Source organism: Diceros bicornis, chromosome 10, assembly GCF_020826845.1.
Source record: "Diceros bicornis minor isolate mBicDic1 chromosome 10, mDicBic1.mat.cur, whole genome shotgun sequence".
Lineage (NCBI taxonomy): Eukaryota > Metazoa > Chordata > Mammalia > Perissodactyla > Rhinocerotidae > Diceros > Diceros bicornis.
Window position 1 is genome coordinate 64458927 of NC_080749.1, and position 23938 is coordinate 64482864.

A 23938-nucleotide genomic window follows, 5' to 3' on the forward strand; every position below is an offset into this window, starting at 1 on the left:
AGATAGTACGTTGTTGATGAGAGTCAAGTGCAAATATTGCCTCATGATGTTACAAATGCATATACCTATACATTGAGATGATGGTATTTTTGCAATACAATTATTTTTTTTGATAAAAGAAACCTAGATACGTTTTTATAAGGTAAATAGAACTATTTTTATTTATATTTGCTGGTTGAACCTGTGTCTTAAGTAAAAGCGGCAAATACAAAAATGTGCTGGGGTCATTTAGGAAACTTGGGAGGAAGTGAGAGAAAAATATACTTAAATTAGTTTAAAAATAGAATGTGAGAAGAAATTTTTGCATGGGAGAAGATGTCAGATGGGGTGGGTGAACTTCAAGTTCACTTGGATCAGAACACCAGCTCTGATTCTTTGTGAATCTCTCCATCTTTTCATTGCTGCTGGTTTGTCCTGCTAGCTTTCCTCATATCTGCAAGATGTTTTCTTATTTATATCTAGTGGAAAATATCATTTCCCACCTCTTTGGAAAAAAAAAAAAGGTTTCACATTATTGGATATATTTAGGTCCAGTGCCCACCTTGAGCGCTATACTGTAGGAATACAATAAGTCAATGGCTTTTTTGTGTGTGTGTGAGGAAGATCAGCCCTGAGCTAACATCCGAGGCTAGTCCTCCTCTTTTTGGCTGTGGAAGACTGGCCCTGGGCTAACATCCGTGCCCATCTTCCTCTACTTTATGTGGGACACCGCCACATCATGGCCTGACAAGCAGTGTGTTGGTGCGCGCCCGGGATCTGAACCTGCGAACCCCGGGGCAGCAGAAGCGGAGTGCGCTCACTTAACTACTTGCACCACTGGGCTGGCACCTAGGCAATAGCTTATTTTAATCCCTGAATTGAAAATTATGTGAAGAGGGGTGAGGAAACTAATTCAGGGCATACTCCAAGTATAGAGGCTGGGGTAAATCCTATCAAAACCTCATACCTGTCATACAACTTGGCAGGGAAACAAATAGATGATAGATAGGTATTCAGAAATATTCACCACTAATACCAAATACTTTTTTCCTCTTTTTTAAGTAGTTCAAACAATTACTTGTTATTTTCTCAAATTGTGGGTATGTTACTTTGGGTCATCAAAAACCAGAGGCTAAATGAAAATAAATGTATAAAATGAGGGGATAAATAAATGTTTACTGAGAGAAATGCCACGAAGGATAAAGATCATGGAGCCAGAGAAGGCTGGGACAGACTTTCAGACCGTGATACAGGTCTGGCACCTGTGAAAGAGATGAGAACAAAAGGAAAAAGAATTGGATCAGAAGAGTCCATCAGATCTTTCATCCCCTGTTCAGCTCTGTCAACTCTTCCATTGCAGGAGATGAAGGCCTCTTTGTGTATCACCAGAGAGGGCTTCTGGCTCTTATTTTTCGCCTTTAACTATTTAGTAATGGCCTTCAGTTTTTCTTTATCTTTCTGTAGAACTTCAATATAATTTAGTTGTAACTAGCCAGTGATGCTGTCCTTACAGGGATTATTCACTCCATGTCTTCAAATGCTTGAATCATTGTAATGGCGAGGACATTCCACTTAACCAGGAAGGAAACCTTTAGCAACTTTGTGCCAGGAAGTATCCATACCTCCCACATCAATTAGGATGGCATCTTTACCCACCAAGCAGCGATCGAAACAGTTACAAAACTTCCTCTTACCACCTGTTTTCTCAGACTACTCCTGGCATAACTTGTACTTGTGTAGGTTTTCCACGAAGCTCAGTGTAAGACCGGATTAGACCTTCAAGATATGTATTGGAGCAAATGACTATAAATGATAAAGGAGAGGGAACCGGAGAAGTTAGGAGGAAGCTTCAGACCACAATGAAAGTCTGAAACCTATTAAGGATAGGGGAAAGGAAGGAGAATTGGGTGGATAGTCTAAGACTGAAGCAGAACATAAGGAGAGGTTTCGTTGGGATTCCGTGGGACCTATACATCAAAATCAGCCGTTAGAAAAGTACCAGTTCTTGCAGGAATGGGCCTGCATTAGTGCTGATGCCATGCTCGGTCACTGACATAAAGAAGCTGGAGTGATGCATAGGCTCTGCATGAACATGGTGATCATTCTTCAAGACAAGCAGCTGGGGCCATATGCTCTTCTCAGCAGGAGACCTGAATGGTGGATTTTCATGGCTGTCACTCTGGGTACTAATTCCTAAGGGCATCAATAAGTTGTTATGGTATGAAAAACTTTTGTGATTTGTTAAACTATCAATGAATATTTTTGCTCTAAATATTATCATAAACACTAGAAAACTGTTCATACTCATGAATAATCAAGGAGATAGGTTTTCCTCCTCTTTTTGCTTTTTTATGTTTTGTTTACTGCAAACCTTTGTCTTGGAGCTTGTTACGTAATAATAATTTCAAAATAGAAGTGAGATTTGGGGTAATTTATCCATGTGTGTGTGCATCTGAAATACTGCATGATACCTTTTCTTATTTTCCATTCATGTATATTGACTTTTAAAAATTCTCCAAATTATGTCCACCAAATGTGTGCATTTGGTACCATTTCCTCCCAAATGTACTTTTGCCGGAGTGTAACTCACTCAAATTTGACCACGTAGAGTCTGAAAGTATATTATTTTGTTTTGATGTCGTTCTTATGTCTAGGATGTAGCTGATTGTTTTATTTAGTGTCTTCTTCATGGCAGTCCAAATGAGAAATGCCCGTCTGGTCACAGGTTCAGGTTGAGTTGTACTTTTGAGTGTTTTTGTTCTTCTTTTTACCTTATAGAAATCATGACATTTGTACTTGATCTTGTTTCCTTTGTCATTAATTATGCTATAAGCTTAAAGCCAATTTTGTAAGCTACATGAAATTCATTTGACGTAATTTTCGTTATTGTTTTTGAATTGTTGTTTGTGCTAACACTCTGATCAAGAATGTCAGCTAAGGAATGCAAAATTGCAGAATTCAAAATCATTATACCAAATCAGATCAGATATAAAAACTATGTCTTCGTAGCCCCCCCTGCAGCGAGCATTATTCCCTAGAAATAAGTCAGAGGCACTTCATTAGGAATTTTTCCAGCTTTATTGAGGTATGATTGACAAATAAAAATTGTGTATATTTAGGTTGTGCAACATGTTTTTAAGATGTACAACATGATTTAATACATGTATACATTGTGAAATGATTACCATAATGAAATTAATTAACACATCCATCATCTCACATAGTTACCTTTTGTTTTGTTTGCTAAGATCTACTCTTAGCAAACTTCACATATACAATACAGTATTACAGTATTATTAGCTATAGTCACTGTACTGTACCTTAGATCTCCAGAACATATTCATCCTGCAGAACTGAATGTTTGTACTCTTTAGCCAACATCTCCCCATTTACCCCCCCTCCTTGCTCCTGGAAACCACCATTCTACTCTCTGCTCTTATCAGATCAACTTTTTAAGATTCCACATATAAGTGAGATCATACGGTATTTGTCTTTCTATGTACGACTTATTTCACTTAGCATAATATCCTCCAGGTTCATCCATGCTGTTGAAAATGACATTGTTAGAAGGGAAATGCAAATCAAGACCACAATGAGATATCACCTCACACCTCTAAGGATGGCTATTATCAAAAAGACAAGAGATGACATGTTGGCGAGGATGTGGAATGGAGGGAACCCTTGTACACTATTAGTGGGAATGTAAATTGTACAGCCATTATGGAAAACAGTATGGAGGTTCCTCAAAAAATTAAAAATAGAACTACCATATGATCCAGCAATCCTACTTCTGGGTATATATCCGAAGTAAGTGAAATCAGTATCTCAAAGAGATATCTGTGCTTCCATGTTCATTGCAGCATTATTCACAGTAGCCAAGATATGGAAAGTCCACTGATGGATGAATGGATAAAGAAAATGTGATATACATATGTACAATAGAATATTATTCAGCCATAACAAAGAAAGATTCCTGCCATTAGGAACTATTTTCTTAAGAGAGTTGTGGATTGTCATCAGCAGCATCTTGGCCAAGTGTCATTGCTATAGTTGGTCAGTTTCTCTGCCATACAGATCCGTAGTCCTCTGGTTTTATCAGGCCCTTCTATTTCTCTTATTTTCTACTACTCCCCAGAAATTCATATGTTCGATTTAATGCTTATCAAATACAAGTCACTAAAACCCACTCTTATAGCCTAAAAGTTACTTCAAATATAGTATAAAAGTTTGTAACATTTCAGTGCTCTTTGTCTAAGCCAGAAATTGTGCTATAAGTTTGAATGCTTTAGTTCATTTAATTTTTACCAAAACTGTATCAAGTATATATAATTATTATCTCCATCTTACAAATAAGAAAACTAATTAAACAGTTACAAAGTGGTAGAATGGGGAGTTTGAGAAAAGGTTGGTTAGAATCTAGTCCCATATTGTCAACCATTGTGCAGTTACATAATTTAGAGGTGTAGATATTAGCTAACCAGTTGATTAAAATTTTTGACCATGGCATGGCATTTGAAAGTAAGTATGTGTTGAGGTTAACAAGTATGATTACAGCACTTATTTTTCCAAGGGTCTAAAATCTACTTCTTCGAGTGAATGAGAAAAGGTTTTATTAGCTTTAAAGAAGTTCAAATCTTTTAACCCTGTCTGTCTCTAAAAAGGATGACAAAATTAAGTTCTAGGTTTCTGATTAATCTATCATTAATAAGGTTAATTGAGTCATGACTTAGTCTTGGCACTATTTCTAAGCAAGGACTGATGGAGAGCTTGTTTATAGTATTAGTTCATTAGTATTCTTTGAAACTTAGGAATGGACTCCATCTATCGTTACCAGGTTTTAAAATAGAGCCATTTTGTGTTTAAAGGTAACAAAGACAGTACTATGTAAAGGTAATTAAATTCTGTCATACAATATCTTCCAGTTTATTTTTATTATATTTTAAATGTTTGCTCCTGACCATTTAAATTTGTGAGTTATTTTTTAACTTAAATCAGGGTTTAAAGTTGTTAATAGAATATGTACAAATACTTATAGCGTATATAATGGTCCAGAATTTTATACAAAAGTCCTGTCCTTATCCCTCCATCCCATTCTCAGATGCTAGAGGTAACCAAACTTAGCCATTTTCAAAAGTTCTTCTTATTAAAGTTATATATTTAAGTATTATATATATGTTTTATAGATTTATTAATTTTAACTTTTCTCTGATGTCCCATTATAAAAGACGAAGAATTTGGTATTTTTATCTCCCACTTTCTTTCCCCCATCCACCTATGATTTTTATTAAGTATACTATAATCCATGTGGTACCTAGAAATTTCCTTTATAACTTTAAATAATGTTTTCTTCATTTCTTGATTCATCAACATTAGACATTATATATTGACCCATTGATATAAAAGATAAAGAACTTAATATGTCTACATTTTAACTTTTCTCTTAGTACATAGCTTTTTTTAAGTAGATAACTTGAAAATGTTAAAAGAATACCATTAAATTTATTCTGTTCTACAGCTGTAATTAAGTCTTCAATACACTGTTTTTTACTGAATAATTTTATGCCCGACAACAATATGTGTGTTATTATGATTAAGTCAGTGTTTTTTAAAGAATGAGTTGGTAACTGAACACTTAAAGAAGAGAATGTAATCCTTTGTTACTAAATCCTGCTGCTTGAAAGACTATCTCTGCCTTCAAGATTCAAAGGACTTCCTTTTAACTTCTTGTAAGCTTTGTTTGATTCTTTTTGATAATACTCAACTGCCACTGATTCTTATATTTCATATTGTCCTTTCTTATGTATTTCTTTTTCTTTTACTGTGGTTTATCATGACAAAGATCAGATTTACGATAATCAGATAACAACATATTTTCCTCTGGCATGTGTAAACTATTTTCTTTCTTTCAATATTTGCTTGATTATAGAATTCTGGATTCAAATAATTCCCTCAGAAATTTGAATTTGTAGCATTTCATTGTTGTTGTTTTCTATCATTCAGTGTTACTGATTATCTCATTTCACTCTCACTTCTTTATAGGTGATGTGTTATTTTTTTCTCCGGGAGGACTAGGATGATCAGTACAGAGAGCCGGAATCTATAAATTTGTTTCCATTGTATCTCTTCCCTGGACTGGAGTGTAGGCTCTGGGCTTTGGGTTTATTGGTACAGTGTGTTTATAGGCATATTTTTATCTGGGGTGATTTTACGGTGCATATCTAGCTAAAAGAGATGGGCCTCTTTCATTGCTAAAGTAGAAGGTCTTTATTTTGCTGGAAGGGACCCACTCGTCTAGTTGTTTACAGTCCAGTTTTACAATTAGTCAGATAATCACATCAAGATGGACTCATCATTTTTATATGTGTCAATCAGCTTGGAGATTCTCTGAATTTCCCTCCGGAATCACCACATTTACCTCAGTGTTCTGGACTGCCATGTTCCTTATCTGTATTTCCTGTCAATCCAGTTTCATTGGCTTTCCATAATCTGGATTTCTTCACACATTTAGGTCCACTTTTGTCTCATTTTCTTGGTTTTAAAACCAGTTATTATTTTTATTTTTCCTAATTATATTGGTCATTTATTCGATCACTGAAAAGAAGAGGAAGAAAAATATTTGCTGTATCATTCTTCAATTCATTTAAAATTTCTGGTTTTCTACTGAAAGCTTCATAAAATAATACATAGGAGGGTTGTTGCCCAAATTTTGTGTAATTATAGAATAGAATCTAAGCATTTTAACATAATATTTAAGCCTTTCTATCCTTAAGAGTAATGCATTTTCTTTTCAATATCATCTTTGCTTTATTCCTGTGGTAGGTAGGATTCTACTGTGGCCCTCAAGATTCCTGGACACTTATGTCCACATAACTTCTCCTAGTTATTCAATTATGCATTAATGTATGTGAAGTGATTTTGCAGATGCAATTAAGATCCCCAATTAGTTTACTTTAAGATTATCTCATTGGGCGACTTCATCTCATAAGCCCTTTAAAAACAGTTTTCTCTGGCTTGTCTAAGAAGAAGTCGGAAATTGGAAACGTGAGGGAGATTTGACACATGAGAAATGCTCAGCTACTGGCTTTGAAAATGGCAGGAGCTACATGACAAGGAAGGCAGCAGCCTCTAGGGTCTAAGAGAGGTCTCTGGCTGACAGCCAACAAGGAAACAGGTATCTCAGTCCTACAACCACAAAGAACTGAATTCTGCCAACAATAAGAATTAACCTGGAAGCAGATTTTTCCCAAGAGCCTCCAGATGAAAACTCAGTCTGACTGACCCCTTGATTTCAGCTTCATCTACCCTGAGCGGAGAACACAGCCACTCTGTGCCTGACTTTTGACCTAAGGACCTGTGACTAGTAAAGGAGTGTCATTTTAAGCCCTTTAGTTTGTGATGATTTTTTTAGGCAGATGATTTTTTTAGGCACCATTCTACATTTGTTATGTTAAACTCCAAACCTTCCTTCTATACCCTCATGTTATTGTTTCTGACTTGAAAACTACCTATGATGTCCCTGATTCCATCTCTTAAAGGTTGCTTTTTTTTTTTTTATAGCTGTTGTTTTGTTTTTAACGATTACTCAGAGCTTATTTACAATTCTTCATAAATTGCTTTGGAGAAACATGATATCTCTCTTTTCTTAAAAAATATTACTTTGTATCCCATATATGATATATTTTATTCTGCCAAATTTTATGTTGCTGAGATTAAAGGGACATTCCTTTATACACCTCTTTTCTTCCATAGCACCTTCAATAGTGTCTTATACCTAGGAAATAAACAAATCTTATTGTTGAATTAAATTGTGACACTACAGAGACAAACGTTGTAACAAGTTAAACATACTCCTTCAAATAGAGGAAAGATTTTAACAGAAAATATCATCTTGTTGACTCTAAAATAAAAGAATCTCGATAGAGGTTGAGGCTTGCAGATCAAATTATTAAAGTTTTCATCACCTAAACAATAAAAATAGCAGTCGTTATGTCACATAATTATATATAATACACATATAAAACATTTTGCAGTTTGAGAAGGATTATCATGTTTGTTGTCTTATTTTGATTTTCAAAAAAATTCTAAAATGTAGGAAGTTCACATTTCATAGATGAAGACACAATCTTCTCTATAATACGATTTATAAAGTCATACAGATGACTGTTAATAAATCCTAGACTCCTGATCAATCTTGTGACTTAAACCTAATTTTTTTCCTGAAACATCTTGTACTCTCCTGTTTTGGTGAATTTCAGCTAGAAAAATGATTGTCTTAGGTACTATACTTGTTTCCTATTGCTGCTGTAACAAATTACTACAAATTTACTGGCTTAAAACAACAAAAATTTATCTTACAGTTCTGGATGTCAGATGTCCTAAAAGCATGGTGTCAGCAGAGCTGTGTTCTTTTTGGAGGCTCTGGATGAGAAGCCATCTCCTGTTTTTTTCCAACTTTAAGAGGCTGCCTTCATTCCTTGGGTCATAACCTCCTCCTTGGTCTTCAAAGCCTGCAGCAGTAGTGTAGCCTCTTCAGATCTCTCTCTCCCCTTCTTTTTTCACCTCTGCTTCTGTCATTCTCTGACTGACTTTCCTGCTCTTTCTTTCATTTATAAGAATATTTATGATTACATCACACCTACCAAAATAAGGAAAATATTCCCCTGTCAAGGTCCTTAAATTAATCACATTTGCAAAGTCCATTTGTCAAGCAAGATAACATATTTGCAGATTTTGGAGATTAGGACATGAACATTTTAGGAGGATCATTATTCTATCCAGCACTGGTACCCATGGTTAGAACTATAGGATAGCTATATCAATAGGTTTTATCACGTGTTAAGATTAGCAGACTTTAGAAAGACAACTCTTCATTAAAACCATTACAATTAAACAGTTCCACATATTATACTTAAAGATGAAACAGTATAGAAAATTTACTTTATTTAATGTGCTTTGTTTACTTAGAATAATACATATTTCTAAGAGACAAACAGCTCTTTACAATGTTTCCACGATGACACAAAATTAGGCTACACACAGAATGCAAGTTTCCACTCTGAGTTTAATATGAATTATTTTTAAATAGCTATCCAATAAAAAGTCAGATTAGCACTGGAGTCATAAAAATAAAGGTAAAACACATCACTTGCCTTTGTTCCGTGACTTTGAGCAAGTTTACAACTAGTAGCAGTTTTTGGAGGTGAAATGTCACCACCATATTTTTTTCATACTTATAACTCTATAACTTGAAATTTTTATGCAACAGTTCCCTTGGGAACTACTCAAACTCTTAAGCTGATTAACTTATAAACTGCTTTTTTTATTAGGTCTTTTTAGAACTCATCTGTGAAAAATTCTAATATTCTATCAGGGACAAGTTTATTTTCAACAGAAAATGGCAATGAAGTAATACTAGCTCAATCCCAGTAGGTCTCATTAAAAAAAAGGAGTGGCCAGCCCCATGACCTAGTGGTTAAGTTCTACACTACACTTCAGCGGCCCAGGTTCAGTTCCTGGGAGCAGACCTACACTACTCGTCAGTGGCCATGCTGTGGCAGCAACCCACATACAGAATAAAGGAAGACTGGCACAAATGTTAGCTCAGGGTGAATCTTCCTTAGCCATAAAAAAAAAAAAAAAGTAGCAAAACTACCAGATAAATTAAGACAGATTAATTTCTTTGTAATTAGCTACTGAGAGCACTTATTTATAACGAATCATATAAAAATAAGTAAAAGAAAATATTACAAGCATTATTTTTATTAATTTATTTTTACTTTCTTAAAACATACATGTATGGACCATTGCTACAAGACAAATATATGAATTAAACTGACAAATTAACCCAAATGAAATATGATGCTGATTTTCTAAAATACGAGGTTAAAGTGCATTTGAAAATATCTTCTGGACCGGCCCCATGGCTTAGCAGTTAACTGCGCATGCTCCGCTGCTGGCAGACCGGGTTCGGATCCCGGGCGCACACCGACGCACCGCTTCTCCGGCCATGCTGAGGCCGCGTCCCACATACAGCAACCAGAAGGCTGTGCAACTATGACATACAACTATCTACTGGGGCTTTGGGGGAAAAAAATAAATAAATAAATAAATAAAAATTAAAAAAAAAAGAAAATATCTTCTACTTTCAGAAATGTACTTGATATCTGTGTTACACAAATGAAATATCCTCATATTTATTAATAAAGACATTTATTTACACATTAAACTGATTTAATTCAAAATGTTTCTGATATTTATTTCTTTAAACAATTATGCCACTTGATTAATTAGTATTTTTGGAAAAGAGTTTTTGTCTAAGTTTACACGATGAAGTAGCTTTTGGGCCAGCGAAATCAACCTCAAATGAGATCTGTACACAATACATAGAATTCTACCTTTTCACTTTAGGGTTAGAATAAGAAGGACAAAAAGCTGATATTTATTGAGTGGTAGGAGGTTTATGTGCTTTTACGGAGGTGTTTTCTTCTCCATTTTACAAATGGAGAAAGGATCACTAAACGTCACACAGGCAGTAGATGGTGGGGTCAAATTCCATCTTTTGAAATATTCCCAAACTCATAATTTTTCCATTACAAATATTGCCTTCCTATAGACTGCAGATTAGTGACATAATTTTATAGGGAAACTAACGTTAACAACATATCACCATAGAAACAGTGTGTAGAATTTGGGCCATTTTCTGGATATATCTCCAACTGCAGTTTTATTTGGGATAGTAAAGTACTTGACTAAATACTAAAAATCTAGCCCCCTGTAGATACCCCACATTTTCTTGAGAACAAAGTGGCCGTAAATAATGTCCCTTAAATATATCTGGAGTTCTCAGGAGTCTTTTGAACACCTCTAAGAAATCGCTACAGCTATTAGCTTAGATACTATTTTAACCCCAGGCATTGTAAATTACATGGGCCATGGGCCTGTCGCTCTCACAGAGATGACAGAGCCTTACGCTTTAACCTGAACTTGTTTCTAGATTGAATTATGCCAAGAGCCTATGTGATGCCTGCAAGTTTCAAGTCAAAAGCAATTCTGGAACGTACAATGCTTGTTTTATTAAAAAAAGAAAAAAGAAAAAGAAAACAATGTAGTAGTTTTTATGCCAATGATTTTAAGTAGATCAGATTCAACTAAATCAGTAAGTAAGCCAAAAAACAATTTTTTTTCCATCTTTTAATACTTTTCTGTATCCTTTCCCCTCTTATTTCTATATTCTCCCCACTGACAATTTTGCTTGAGGGTCTTAAAACTAACTCATTTTGTTTTAATCAATTAAAAGAAATTCTTGGATAAAATGGTAATTATACTAGAAAATATGAGAAAATCAATACATATTTTATGTTTTTAGGTGAAATTCACATAACATAAAATTCATCATAATAAAGTGAACAATTCAGTGGCATTTAATATATTCACAATATTGTGTAACTACCATCTCCATCTAGTTCCAAAACATTTTCATCACCCAAAAGAGACTCCATACCCTTTAAACAGTCATTCCTCATTTCTCCCTACACTCAACTCCAGGTGACTCTGCTTTCTATCTCTATGGATTTTGCTATTCTGGATATTTCACATAAATGAAATTATACCATATGTGATTTTTCATGTCTGGCTTCTTTCACTTAGCATAATGTATTTGAAGTACATCCACATTACACATTCTTTTTTTTGGCTGAATTATATTCCACTGTATGGATATATCACAGTTTGTCCATTTGTAGTTGATTGACATTTGGGTTGTTTCTACCTTTGGCTATTGCGAATGGTCATTTGTGTACGAGTGTCTGTTTGAATACCTGTTTTCAAAAATTTAGTTATATACCTAGAAATATAATTACTAGGTCACATGGTTATCATATGTTTAATTTTTGAGGATCTGCCAAACTATTTTCAACAGTGGCTGCACCATTTTATATTGCCAACAGCAGTTAACATGAGTTCCAATTTCTCCACATACAACATATGTTATTTTCCTTCTTTTTTTAAAAAAAAATTTAGCCATCCTAGTGAGTACGAAATGGTATTTCATTGTGATTTTGATTTGCATTTCTCTAATTGCTAATGATGTTAAGCATCCTTTCTTGTGCTTGTTTGCCATTTGTATACCTTTGGAGAAATGTCTATTCAAGTCTTTGCCCATTTTTAAAATTCAATTGTCATTTTGTTAATATATTCTGGATACTTGATCCTTATAAGATATATTATTTGCAAATATTTTCTCCCATTCTGTAGGTTGTCTTCTCACTTAATTTGATACGCAAAATTGTTTAATTTTAATGAATTCTCATTTATCTATTTTTTTCTTTTGTTTCTCATGCTTTTGGTGTCATATGCAAGAACCATTGCCAAATCTAAGGTTGTCCAAATTTAGCCCTATGATTCTCTCTATAAGTTTTATAGATTTAGCTCTTATATTTAGTTTTTGATCCATTTTGAGCTAATTTTTGTAAATGGTGTGAGAGGTGTCTGACATCATTCTTTTGCAAACTTAGCTTCAATTGCATACAAACCTCTGCTCTGATACAGCTTTGTGCCTTCCTCTTCATGTAGTTATTGTTATAAATTACATTTTTGTACATTGTCAGCACATTACATAGATTAATAATTATTTAATTATGCATTTGTGTTTTAAATCACATAAGAATAAATGAGAAGTTACATAACAAAATACAGTAGTACTGGCTTTTATATTTACCTATGTAGCTACCTTTACCAGTGTACTTTGTTTCTTTGTTGGCTTCAAGTTACTATCTAGTGTCCTTTAATTTCAGCCTGAAGGGCTCCCTTTAGCATTTCTTGTAGGGCAAGTTTACTAGCAAAAATTCCTTTGGCTTTTGTTTATTTAGTAATATCTTAATTTCCCCCGTTATTTCTGAAGGCTAGTTTTGCCATATATAGTATTCTTGATTGACAGCTGTTTTCTTTCTTCAGTTAGGGATGTGGACCAAGGATGAATTAAAGTGCCACAAAGCTCTCCTATTGTGTTTACGTCATCTTTTTCTTGATTCAGCAATCACTTGGTTGTTGCAAACCTTTGACTATTTTCCAGAGTTCTGATAAAGTTGATTCTGACAGTTTTTGGTTGTTTTTCATTTGTTTTTGTGGAGGGACAGGTCCTTGGAATTCCCTACTCTGCCATTTTCACTGACATCATGCAATAATAGTTTCTAAACATTTGAAAAGATTCCCAACTTCTCTCCTAATGGTCGTGTTGCTCTAGATTCCCAGCATCACATGCCTGTAATGCTTCTTCTGACCATCTTTTAATTTTGACCAGTACTCATTTCTAGTCTCATGGATTTATAGTCTCCCTCCTCTTCAGACTCCTCAAGCTGAGTCCATTCCAAACGCTCAAGTACCACCTTCAGGTTTGCTCTTCTGGCTCTTGGAGGCCTGTGTCAAAAATATCTGCAAGCTCTCAAAGTATGAAACAGAATTTCAAATAGCCTCTGGAATGAAGCCTTGCTGAGGCTGTGGCCTCAGTGCCTAGAGGACACAGCTCACCTTGTCCGGGCCCATCCTGCCACACATGTATTTTTGATTGATTATTCAACATTAGATTCAGTTAGAAGGATACAGGTCAGCATCTCACATCAGGTGTTTCCTTTCTAGCAGAAGTCCTTACATTCCCACAGCAGTTCTAAGGCTCTTTGGCATTCCAAGTTACAATTTAATTGGAGAGAGAGGAGATCACATGCGTGGAAGAGGGGGCCACTACAGTTTAGAAGCCCTGCCTCACAACTAGGAACTAACATCTCTTGCAAAATGTTCGACGGGTATAACTTCCATGGTCTTGGCAAAGGCCAAACCTAGTTTGCACTCAGGGAAGTCACCGGTTATGGCTTCCCAACAAATATTAATAAATCCTTCACATATTTCTCAGTCCAAATGCAATTTGACAAACAAGAGCTCTTTTTAATTGTTAAACAAAATTGTCTCATAACACAACTGATATCCTTCTTTATTACATGTCTAAGAAACAGAGCTATAAAGTTACAGTAAGGTTAAATTCCTCCATAGAGAAGAAGAAAGTGTTTGCTAGCACTTTACTCACAATTCCTTTATTATATACTAAGTGATAAATCATTTGTAACTACATATATAAAAATGTTTTTGAGAGATAGAAAAAGAAAGAGTAAAGAGATATATCTCTACCTACATAGTGTAATATCATATTTCCCACAGATTACTAATATGGTCCCTATATATTATATTATCACTTATACCGAAGAAATGATAAAAATATTAACCAATCTACAAATATTTCTTGTTAAAAATCACATACATAAAAATTCACTAGATTGATTGTATTCTTTTTATTGAGTATATTGATTTTCTTGTGCATGTTCAGAGACCTTGGAAATATTTGAAATATTCTAGTCATTTATTTGGCCATAGACATGAATATATAATTGGAGGATCCACATAATGGTAATTTTTGCTTCAGTTTAAAAATACATCTAATTTTTATATTTCAAATTTAAATTTAAAAATCTCTTCTTAAAGTGAAACACGCTAGTAAGAAAAAAATGGAAAAATAGCAGAAAATAAAATTTTGTAAAATGAAATAAAATTCTTCTGGTTTTACCTTACAAAGAGAAATATCATTAACATTTTGTGGATTTTCTGGCATTTTTACTCTGTTTCTATTTTTTAAATTAGCATTATAAGATAACAATATTCCTAATGTTTTACAACTCTTAGCATTATTGGTAGTAGCTGCATAGTATATCTTTATAAAATTGAACTGTAATTCTTAACTATTCTTCAATTTCTGGCCATTCAAATTGTTTGTGTATTTTTTAAAATAAAAGTGTCAATATTTCTTATACTTGTGTTTTCGTTGCTTTTCCTGTACTACCAAAGATCTTATTAGGATTTTTGTTAACAAATTTTCAAAGCCTCCTATTGTATGAGGAAGTTAATCACTACCGTTCTGTGCCAATTCAATTTGACAAGCATTCATGAGCACTTACAAAGCACGAGACACTTCTGATCCAGCACTTAAGAAAATGAACTGAATGGTTGGAAAATCAGTTTTAGACGTAACACATACAGATTGCAAAGACTTTTGTATTAGAACTAGAATGAGTTTTTGTCCACAATGAGAAACTTGAGTTAATGGAATCTAAAGAATGAGAGGCCTTGGGGAAAGATATTGTTCAGATCTGATATGCCATTAAGAGATTAGATACTTTTAAAGCTGCCATGAGAAATATCCAAATGATACATATTCATGATAGTAATAGGAAAAGAAATTTGAAAAAGAGTCTTCCACAGCTTCACACAGCATAATGCCCTTGATTAAATAATGGCTAAAAGGAAATTACACATTGAAGTGTGATACCATTCACTGAAAATCTTAACTTCTGCAGAAATATATTTGCTAACATTCTGATAGAACCCACTGCAGAGTATCTTCCAAGAGAGCTTAATTGATTCAGGAAATAAAGATGGTGATTGAGTTGTAATTCTTTGAGGGTATTATTTCTGTGTAAAATAGAAAGCATACTTAGATTTTCCAAAAACCATTGAAAATAGTTCTTGATAGAAACAACTCTCAGGAATTCAAAGGAAATTTTGAGCCTCTGGAAACAGTAATAATGGGTAATACATTAACTTACTAAGAAATATGAAACTAGGAAAAGAAGTATTGGAACAATTCAAAGGAGTAATGGATTTACTTATAGTAGGGAAAACACTTAATAAGGTAGGTCTTATTATTGTTTTGAATATACCTTTTATTTAATACCGACTGAATCCATCTTAAAAGATGGCATTGAAAACATTGATCTTAGAATGTAAAAACTGAAAGGAACTTTAGATATCATCAGCATCTTCATCTGGGAGACAGAGGTCAAAGAATATAAAGTGAATTATCCAGTCACACATCTACTAACTGGGTATATAAATTAAGATTACATTCAGCTGCAAATAAGAGAAAACTGAAAAAAAGTTGGCTTTTATTTTTTTCCCAAACTACATAGGTAATCAGTCTCAGGGTAATGCAGTAATTCAATGATGCTATTAGAAAACAGGAATCTTTTTATTTTTTGCTCTGCTATCTTCAGCATCTAGGCTTTCTCTGTCAAGCTGATAGTCTCACAATTCAAAGATGGCTGCTGCCCATCTAAAACTCACAATTATACATGGGTAGAAAGCAAACACCATGTTTAAAAAAACAGAAAGGGAATTTTTCTTCTAATGAAACTTTACCTTTTTTTTTAGGGATGTCCTCCTCAGAGACATCTGCTTATAATTCGATTAGTGAGGACTGTGTCACATAGCCATTCTTGTTTATAAAGGAGGCTGGGATTTTTATTATTTTATTGAGTATCTTGCTGTCCCTCCAAAATTAGAATTCCATTAATGAAGTAAAAGGATGTAATTGATAATGTGAAGGTAATTTACAGTGTTCACCACAAATATCACAACTAGACTACTCAGCCTTTGGCGAAAACCTGTATTAATCAGGGTTCTCCAGAGAGACAGAACAAATAAGATGTATATATGTGTGTGTGTGAATGTATATATATACACATATAGAGAGAGAGAGAGATGAGAGAGAGAAAAAGAGATTTATTTTAAGGAATTGGCTCATACAATTGTGGGAGCTGACAAGTCCAAAAATCTGCAGGGGAGGCCACCAGGCTGGAAACCCAGGAAAGAATTGATGTTGCAGTCTCAATTTCAAAGGCTGAAGGAGGTACAGTTCTTCCTGGGTGACTTCAGTCTTATCTCTTAAGGCTTTCAACTGATTGAATGAGGCCTACTCAGATTATGGAAGGCAATCTGCTTTACTAGGATTTAATGAGTAGATCTGATTACTCATCTGATTTGAATGTTAATTTCATATAAAAATTTTCTTCACAGTGACATCTAGACTGGTGTTTGATCAAATATCTGGCTATTGTGGCCTAGCCAGGTTGACATATACAATAACCCATCACAAGTCCACCTCTTGTCAAGTTGGTACCCATAGACATCTCCTTAAACCATACTTAATCCCCAAATAAAGACAGGTCATATTCTGCCTAACATGATACAACTATCCTGCATACAACCCAAAACGCACTAAGTCATTCCCCAGAAAAGATGCGAAGTCTGTGGGTGATGTTCACTATTCTCTTTGGTATCCTATAACTTAAATACTATGATGTAAAGTTAACACATCTTATGTTATATGGTAAGAGGATAAAGGAGGAAAGAAAATAAAGGTATATATTATATGAATAACATTATATTCATTCATAGTAAAATGTGGAAGAAATATCCATGACAATTACAGTCCTCATGTCCGTAACTAGTCACATGGTCGAAGTTGGTATTTATAACTGTCTTTTCCCACTATCCATTCCCTTTGCCCTCAGCAAGCACCTTCATTCCTGAAGGGGCTGGGCCATTAGTAGTACTGCCTCATTTGGATTGTAATTTTGCATTGACTTTAATCACAGGGCATGGAAATTCTAAGAGACACCAAAAGGGATCTCCTGTATTTCAGACATCTTCCTTACCTCCAATGTGGAGTAGCAGTCCATTTTCCCGGTAATCAAGATCAATCTCTCATTCAGCACAGTAACTCCCTTCTTTGCCTGTTAATTCAGTGGCATGAGGAGTGACAAGGTAGCAGATGTAACTTCCAGTTCAATGGAATCATCATTGTGTCTCCTGGTGGAATCATTCCTCCATTTGGAACTAAGACCTCTAGGCCAGCAAAGCATAAGATTGTGGGTACAGGAGGCAAAAATTTTCCTAGTGGATCACTAGGGGTAATAGTGAGTGGTGCCACCTCCATTTCCACCCCTTGATTTTTGGACCCTTTAATCCTGGTTATGAGAGAAAGAGTACCGTATACCGGACACTGATTCAGAGCAAATACAGCCTCTTAGAAAACCTTGCTCCAGCCCGGCAAGGTATTGCCACCTAACTAGGGCTGTAATTGAGTCTTCAAAAGGCCATTCCACTGTTCTATCAAACTAGCTACTTCATTATGATGGGGAACATGGTAAGAACAGTGAATTCCATGAGCATATGTCTATTGCCACAGTTTTTTCTGCTGTCAAGTGAGTTCCTAGATCAGAAGCAACACTGTGTGTAACACTGTTACCACAATGATGGTAGATAAGCCATTCTGTAAGTCCAGGGATCATAGTTTTGGCAGGAGTATGGCATGGAGGGAAGGCAAGTCCATATCCAGAGTGAGCATCTATTCCAGGAAGAACAAATCACAGCCCTTTGTATGAAGGAAGCTGTTCAGTGCAATCAGCGTACCATCAGGCTGATCACCCCTGGAAATGGTGCCATAATGGGGGCTCACTGTTGATTTATGTTGCTGATAGATTGGGCACTCAGCAGTGGCCCTAGCCAGGTCATCCTTGATGAATGGAAGTTCATGTTGCTGAGCGTGTGCATAACTTCCATCCCAGCCACCACGGCCACTTGGTTCATGAGGTCATTGGGCAATGACAAGAATGGCTGGGGAAAGAGGCTGTCTGGTATCCACAGAACAGGTCATCCTATCCGCTTGATTATAAAAATCGTCCTCTGCTGAGGTGATCCTTTGGTGAGCATTCACATGGGACACAAATATCTTCAAGTTTTTAGCCCATTCAAAGGGATCTAGCCACATACCTCTTCCCCAGACCTCTCTGTCACGAATTTTCTAATCATGTTCCTTCCAAGTCTCTAACCATCCAACCAACCCATTGGCCACAGTCCATGAATTGGTATGTAATCTCATATCTGGCTATTTCTCTTTCCAAGCAAAATGAAGAACCAGGTTCACTGCTCAAAATTCTGTCTATTGAGCGGATTTCCCTTCATCACCGTCCTTCAGGGATGTTCCAGAAAATGGCTGTAGTGCTGCAGCTGTCCACTTTTGGGTGATGTCTGCACATTATACAGAACCATCTGTAAACAAGGCCCAGGTTTTCCCTTCCTCTGTCTGCTGTCACTTGCCCAGTGTTGTGGTTCAGATAATTCTTCTTTTCCCTACTCTTTATAAACTTGCAGCTCAAGAGCATCACCGCTAACGTGCAACAAAGAGCAATGATCAAAACAAAATGACCTGCAATTCACTATTACTTTTACTCTGGCTGTTCTTCCTGCCTGGAGATTTTTTTTTCCTGATATATGTTTATGGTTTATTCCTCACCTCCTACAAGGCTTTGTTCAAATGTCACCTTCTCAATGAGCTTTCTATGGAGGGCACACCCTAAGTTGATCCCCAATGAGTCTTGCCCGTATATAATCCTCTTCCTTTGAGTGCGGATGGAATCTGTGACTTGTTTCTAACTGATGATAAAATATGAAAAAGTGGTGGGATGTCACTCCCTTGATTGGGTTGCTTTATATAGATTATGTTACATAAGACTAAATCTTAGCACAATGGAGACAGAGACTCTTCCTTGCTGACATAGAAGGAGCTGTCGTATTGTAAGAGGGCCTGTGAGTGGATCCTGGGGCAAGCAACTGCTGGCTGCCTCTAGCTGCAGAGAGTGGCCCTGGCTGATAGCCAGTAGGAAACCACACTCTCAATCCTACAACTACAAGGAAAGGAATTCTACCAATGACTTTAGGGAGCTTGGGAGATGATTTTTTCCAAGAAAAGCTTCCAGATAAGAATACAGCTTGGCCAACACCTTGATTGAGCAAAGGACAGGCATACTGATCTGTAGAAACTGTGAGATAATAAATGTGTGCTGTTTTAAGGCGTTAAGTTGTGGTAAACAGAAATAGAAAATTAACCTAATAGCAAACCTTCCCTAATCACTCTATTTGAAATTGCTATCCCTCCCCTCACGACATGCCCTCTCTGCTTAACTTTGTTTCATTCACAGTGCTTTTCACTATCTACTATACTACACAACTAACTTATTTATATGTTTTAATGTCTGTCTCTCTCAACCATGATGAAAATTTCATGAAACAAACAGAGCTACTTTTTCCTTTGTCACAGATATATGAACTGTGCTTAGAATAGCAGCTGACACATAATGGACACTCAGTGAATACTTGCTGAAAGATAAATGAATATAAGCATAACAGTCAAGTCAGCCTGACCTACGAGTTAGCTTGAATAACATAGAGCAGAGTAAATATAGGAGATAAATCACAGGAAATGTTCCACTAAATCCTGATTACAGTCCTGGTTCCATCACTTGCACGTGACTCTAGACAAGTCTCTAAAATTTGCTTAGCTTCAGTTTTATCTTCTCTAAATATGAATAATAAAGCTAGCCTTGTTTGCTCATATGTTTATTTTCAGAATCCAACTAAGTAATGTGTATAACATTGCTTAGTACATTTTAAGGAATGATATCAATTCTAAATGAAGAAATATAGATGGCTAATATGTATGTAAAAATATTCTAGCTTTCCTAGTAAACAAATGAATTATAGGCAAAATATTAATGATATATCACTTATTGACTTTTTAAGAATTAAGAGTGATGCTATGCAACATTGGATATTATATATAATCTCACATACTGTTGGTAGGTGTACAAAACTGGTGTAAAGTTATGAATAGCAGTTTGAGAAACCTCAAAAAGTGAACAAGTATATCTTTTATTCCAGCAGTTCTGCTTGTAGAAACTTATTTTTTGGATGTAGTTAGACAGGTGTACAAAATATAGATATAAAAAATTTATGAAAGTTTAGTTTGCAATTGTGAAACAATGTAATTTACCCAAATGTTTAAACACAAACTGCTGAGTTATCTAAATGGTAATCTCTCCCCCGACCCTTCTCCTATTGATTAATGAACTTTGCCAGTCTCTGAACACCATCCACTAACTGGAGGCCAGGATCATCATTACTTTCCCAACTGTCCAACTCCATAGGTTTCCTGAGACCATATCTGAGGATTAATGATCTGTGTTGCCCTGTGACTTTTTGGCTGTCTATAAACTAATAAAAGTACATCAGTAGAAAAGTAGAGTAGACCTTCTAAGATGGTATTATAACCAAAGAATATTGATTCTTTATGTTTTTCCATTCTTCACTTGTGTAATTCCAAAGCATATATTGAATTATATGTCAGTGTGCATTATAATTTGCTTTGTAATACAGTAGCTAGACCACATCTTCCCACACATTCTTTCTAACATTCTTCAATTTTCTAATTCTTGCTGACTTCCATTCCTTTCTTGACATTTATCACTAAGATTTCTTTTGAGTGATTCTCAATAAATTGTTGAGGAAGCTTTTGAAATAGCATTGATATTTCCATAAGCCTCACAGGTATTATCTCATATATTTATTTATGTGAAACTTAAGTTTTCTTTCCATTTGGCATTCTCAAAAAATTTTATTTGGTTTTTATTATTTATCTTTCAAAATTACTCTACTAGATATAAAATATGATATAGGACTTTATTTTTTGCAGCAGAGAAATAGAAGAAACGATTTTAAGGCTGATAAATTCTAGCCATAAAATTAACCAAAGTATTAAGTATATACCAAAGTATAAGCCAGTCTTATTCAACCTACAGCTGAATAGTCCCTAAATATTATTTTTTTACCTTGATATCAGGAAGTCTGTCACTGAGATAAGAGAATTATGTGTACATGGAGGGAGATTGAGATCAACAGGAACACTTGAACGTAGTTCGATGCTTCTCGACAACCTCTACAAGACTAAAACAATATTTACATTCTAAACACACAGTTCTCTAAATCAGCATTTAGGGACTGATTCCAGCCACACCAATCACTCAATTACATCACAGACAACACACAGCAGTACTGACATTTGATAACTGACGGACTCCTTGATCTTTAATTACTATGTCAATGGAAACAGATTAATTCAAATCATAATGGTTAATTTTAAACAGTAGGTAGTGCAAGTCTTGGCATTTCATGTACTTGTTTTAGAAAGAAGGATTGCATTTTGTTAAAAGCATTGTACTTTTATCTTACTAATGAAATGTAACTATTTTTACCATCTATTATTTATGTGTCACATAGTATTTATATAAATTGACTTTTATCCTAAAGATTTTTTAAAAATAGTCAACTCTTCCTTTCTTGTTTGTTGTCTCCGGCAACAATTTCCCAAAGAAACTAGTAGGAAATAAATTATCTCTACTTCTTAAAATGTCACTATTTAGAAATAAGAATAAAAAAATCTTTGAACATTAGTCCTCTCATTGTTATTGCAACTTTTTTTTTTTTTTTGCTTTATTTCATTTGGCACTGATACTTTTAAATGTTTGTTTTAGAGAACTTAGCTTCTATTCTCTTTCAAATTCTCCACTGGCATCCTCCTTCTAGCACCAAAACTCTCTCTTGATTAAATGTCTCTTTCTTACAATGGCAGGTAGTATTTCTCAATGAAATTAATGCATATCCTTTATGTCACTCACTTGTGCATATCAAATGTCACCAATTCTATCTTTTCTCCCCACTGCAACTGCATTAGAAAATGCATTTAATGTTTCTTACCTGGATTTTTGTAGTATTCTATATAGGGGTCTCTTTATCTTTAGTCATTCCATGATAAAATTTCATGCATACTGATGCCAAAAAGATGTTGATAAAATGAAAATCTTATTGTGGCAGTGCATTTTCCTTCAATGTTTCCTCCAGTCACACTTCTGTATATGATAGACAGGGTCCCTCACGATTGGGTTGGACCATATAATGCATCAATTTTCATCACTTCCATACATACACTCTGCTCAAGTCATACTTTTTAAACGCATTTTTTAAAAGAATATTCAGGCTCTTATTTCTGTGTTTATACAAAGCTGCTTATTTCCCCTGAAATCTCCTCCTACCCTCCATCCAACCCTTCTTCTTCAGGCTAATTCTCTTATATCCTTCAGGACCCACATCAGATACCACTTTCCCAGGTAGCCTTCCGTGAGAATTTTGGGGTACCCCTGTTTTGTCCACAAAAAGAATACCTCAGCCAATGATTGCTGTATCTATTCCAGTGTATGTTCTCTCCCTATTTCTGAAAAATGCATATAAACATACACTCACACATAGTTGCCCACACATACAGTCACAGACACACAGACACATACCATAGACAGATAAAAATATTTTCTTCAATCTTTTTTAAAAATCTCAGCCATGTACCAGTATGACTATTGCTAGTGTTCAATGTCTGGTGAATGAGTTTTGACATTACTACAAGGTTTTAGGAAATAGAGATGACCAAGACTATGAATACATAAAATTTAGAAGTAAAACCTTCTTGACCTATTATACTCTAATTCTAGATCTGTTTTTTTATGATCAATAAATAATTTAATGATATTATAAAATTATAGCTATTTTTAATAGTCATATCAAAGTAATGATATTAAATTTTTACTTTCTATGAAATATTTATACAGTTTAGATATTTATGACATGGTCTATTTTTTGTCTAAATTTAACTCTGAATAAACTCCTTCTTCACAAATATGTCAATGCAAATGAGCACTCTCAAAGTATATTTGTATTATTTTAAAGTAATTATCTTAGAATAATCTCTTTATATATATTACACACACACACACACAAACCCCTCATATAAATCCCATCAGTTAAAATATTTGAGATTATTTGAAGTTTAAGCTGTGGTACTATGTAGGTGAAGTTAAGCAAATACAATCCAGGATCACCATCAGTCTAATATTATTTCATCAGAATGACTAACTTTTTTTGAGATAGAAGGAAAACTTCTAATTTGGAGGATCTAAGTGATTTACACATAAATCAACAAATATTGATTGAGCAAGCATTTTATTATCAGATGTTATTCTAAGCCCTTGGTATATATCAGTGTATATTTACAAGGCAGTTATTGAGACTTTGCTCAATCACTTCATAAAAATGTGATTAGTATTTGTTCTATTCTCTTAAAATCCTACAGTAAGACTCTGACTTATCACAATTGTATAATAACCTGAGCCTTCATGAGAAAAAAATGGAATTTTAA

General features: G+C 34.8%; 1 protein-coding gene across 1 annotated transcript in view; it reads left to right on the forward strand.

Moving 5' to 3' along the window:
- Positions 1-23938, forward strand: part of ZNF804A (zinc finger protein 804A) — a 280914-nt gene that overhangs the window by 250692 nt on the left and 6284 nt on the right. The gene's annotated exons all lie outside the window — the stretch shown is intronic.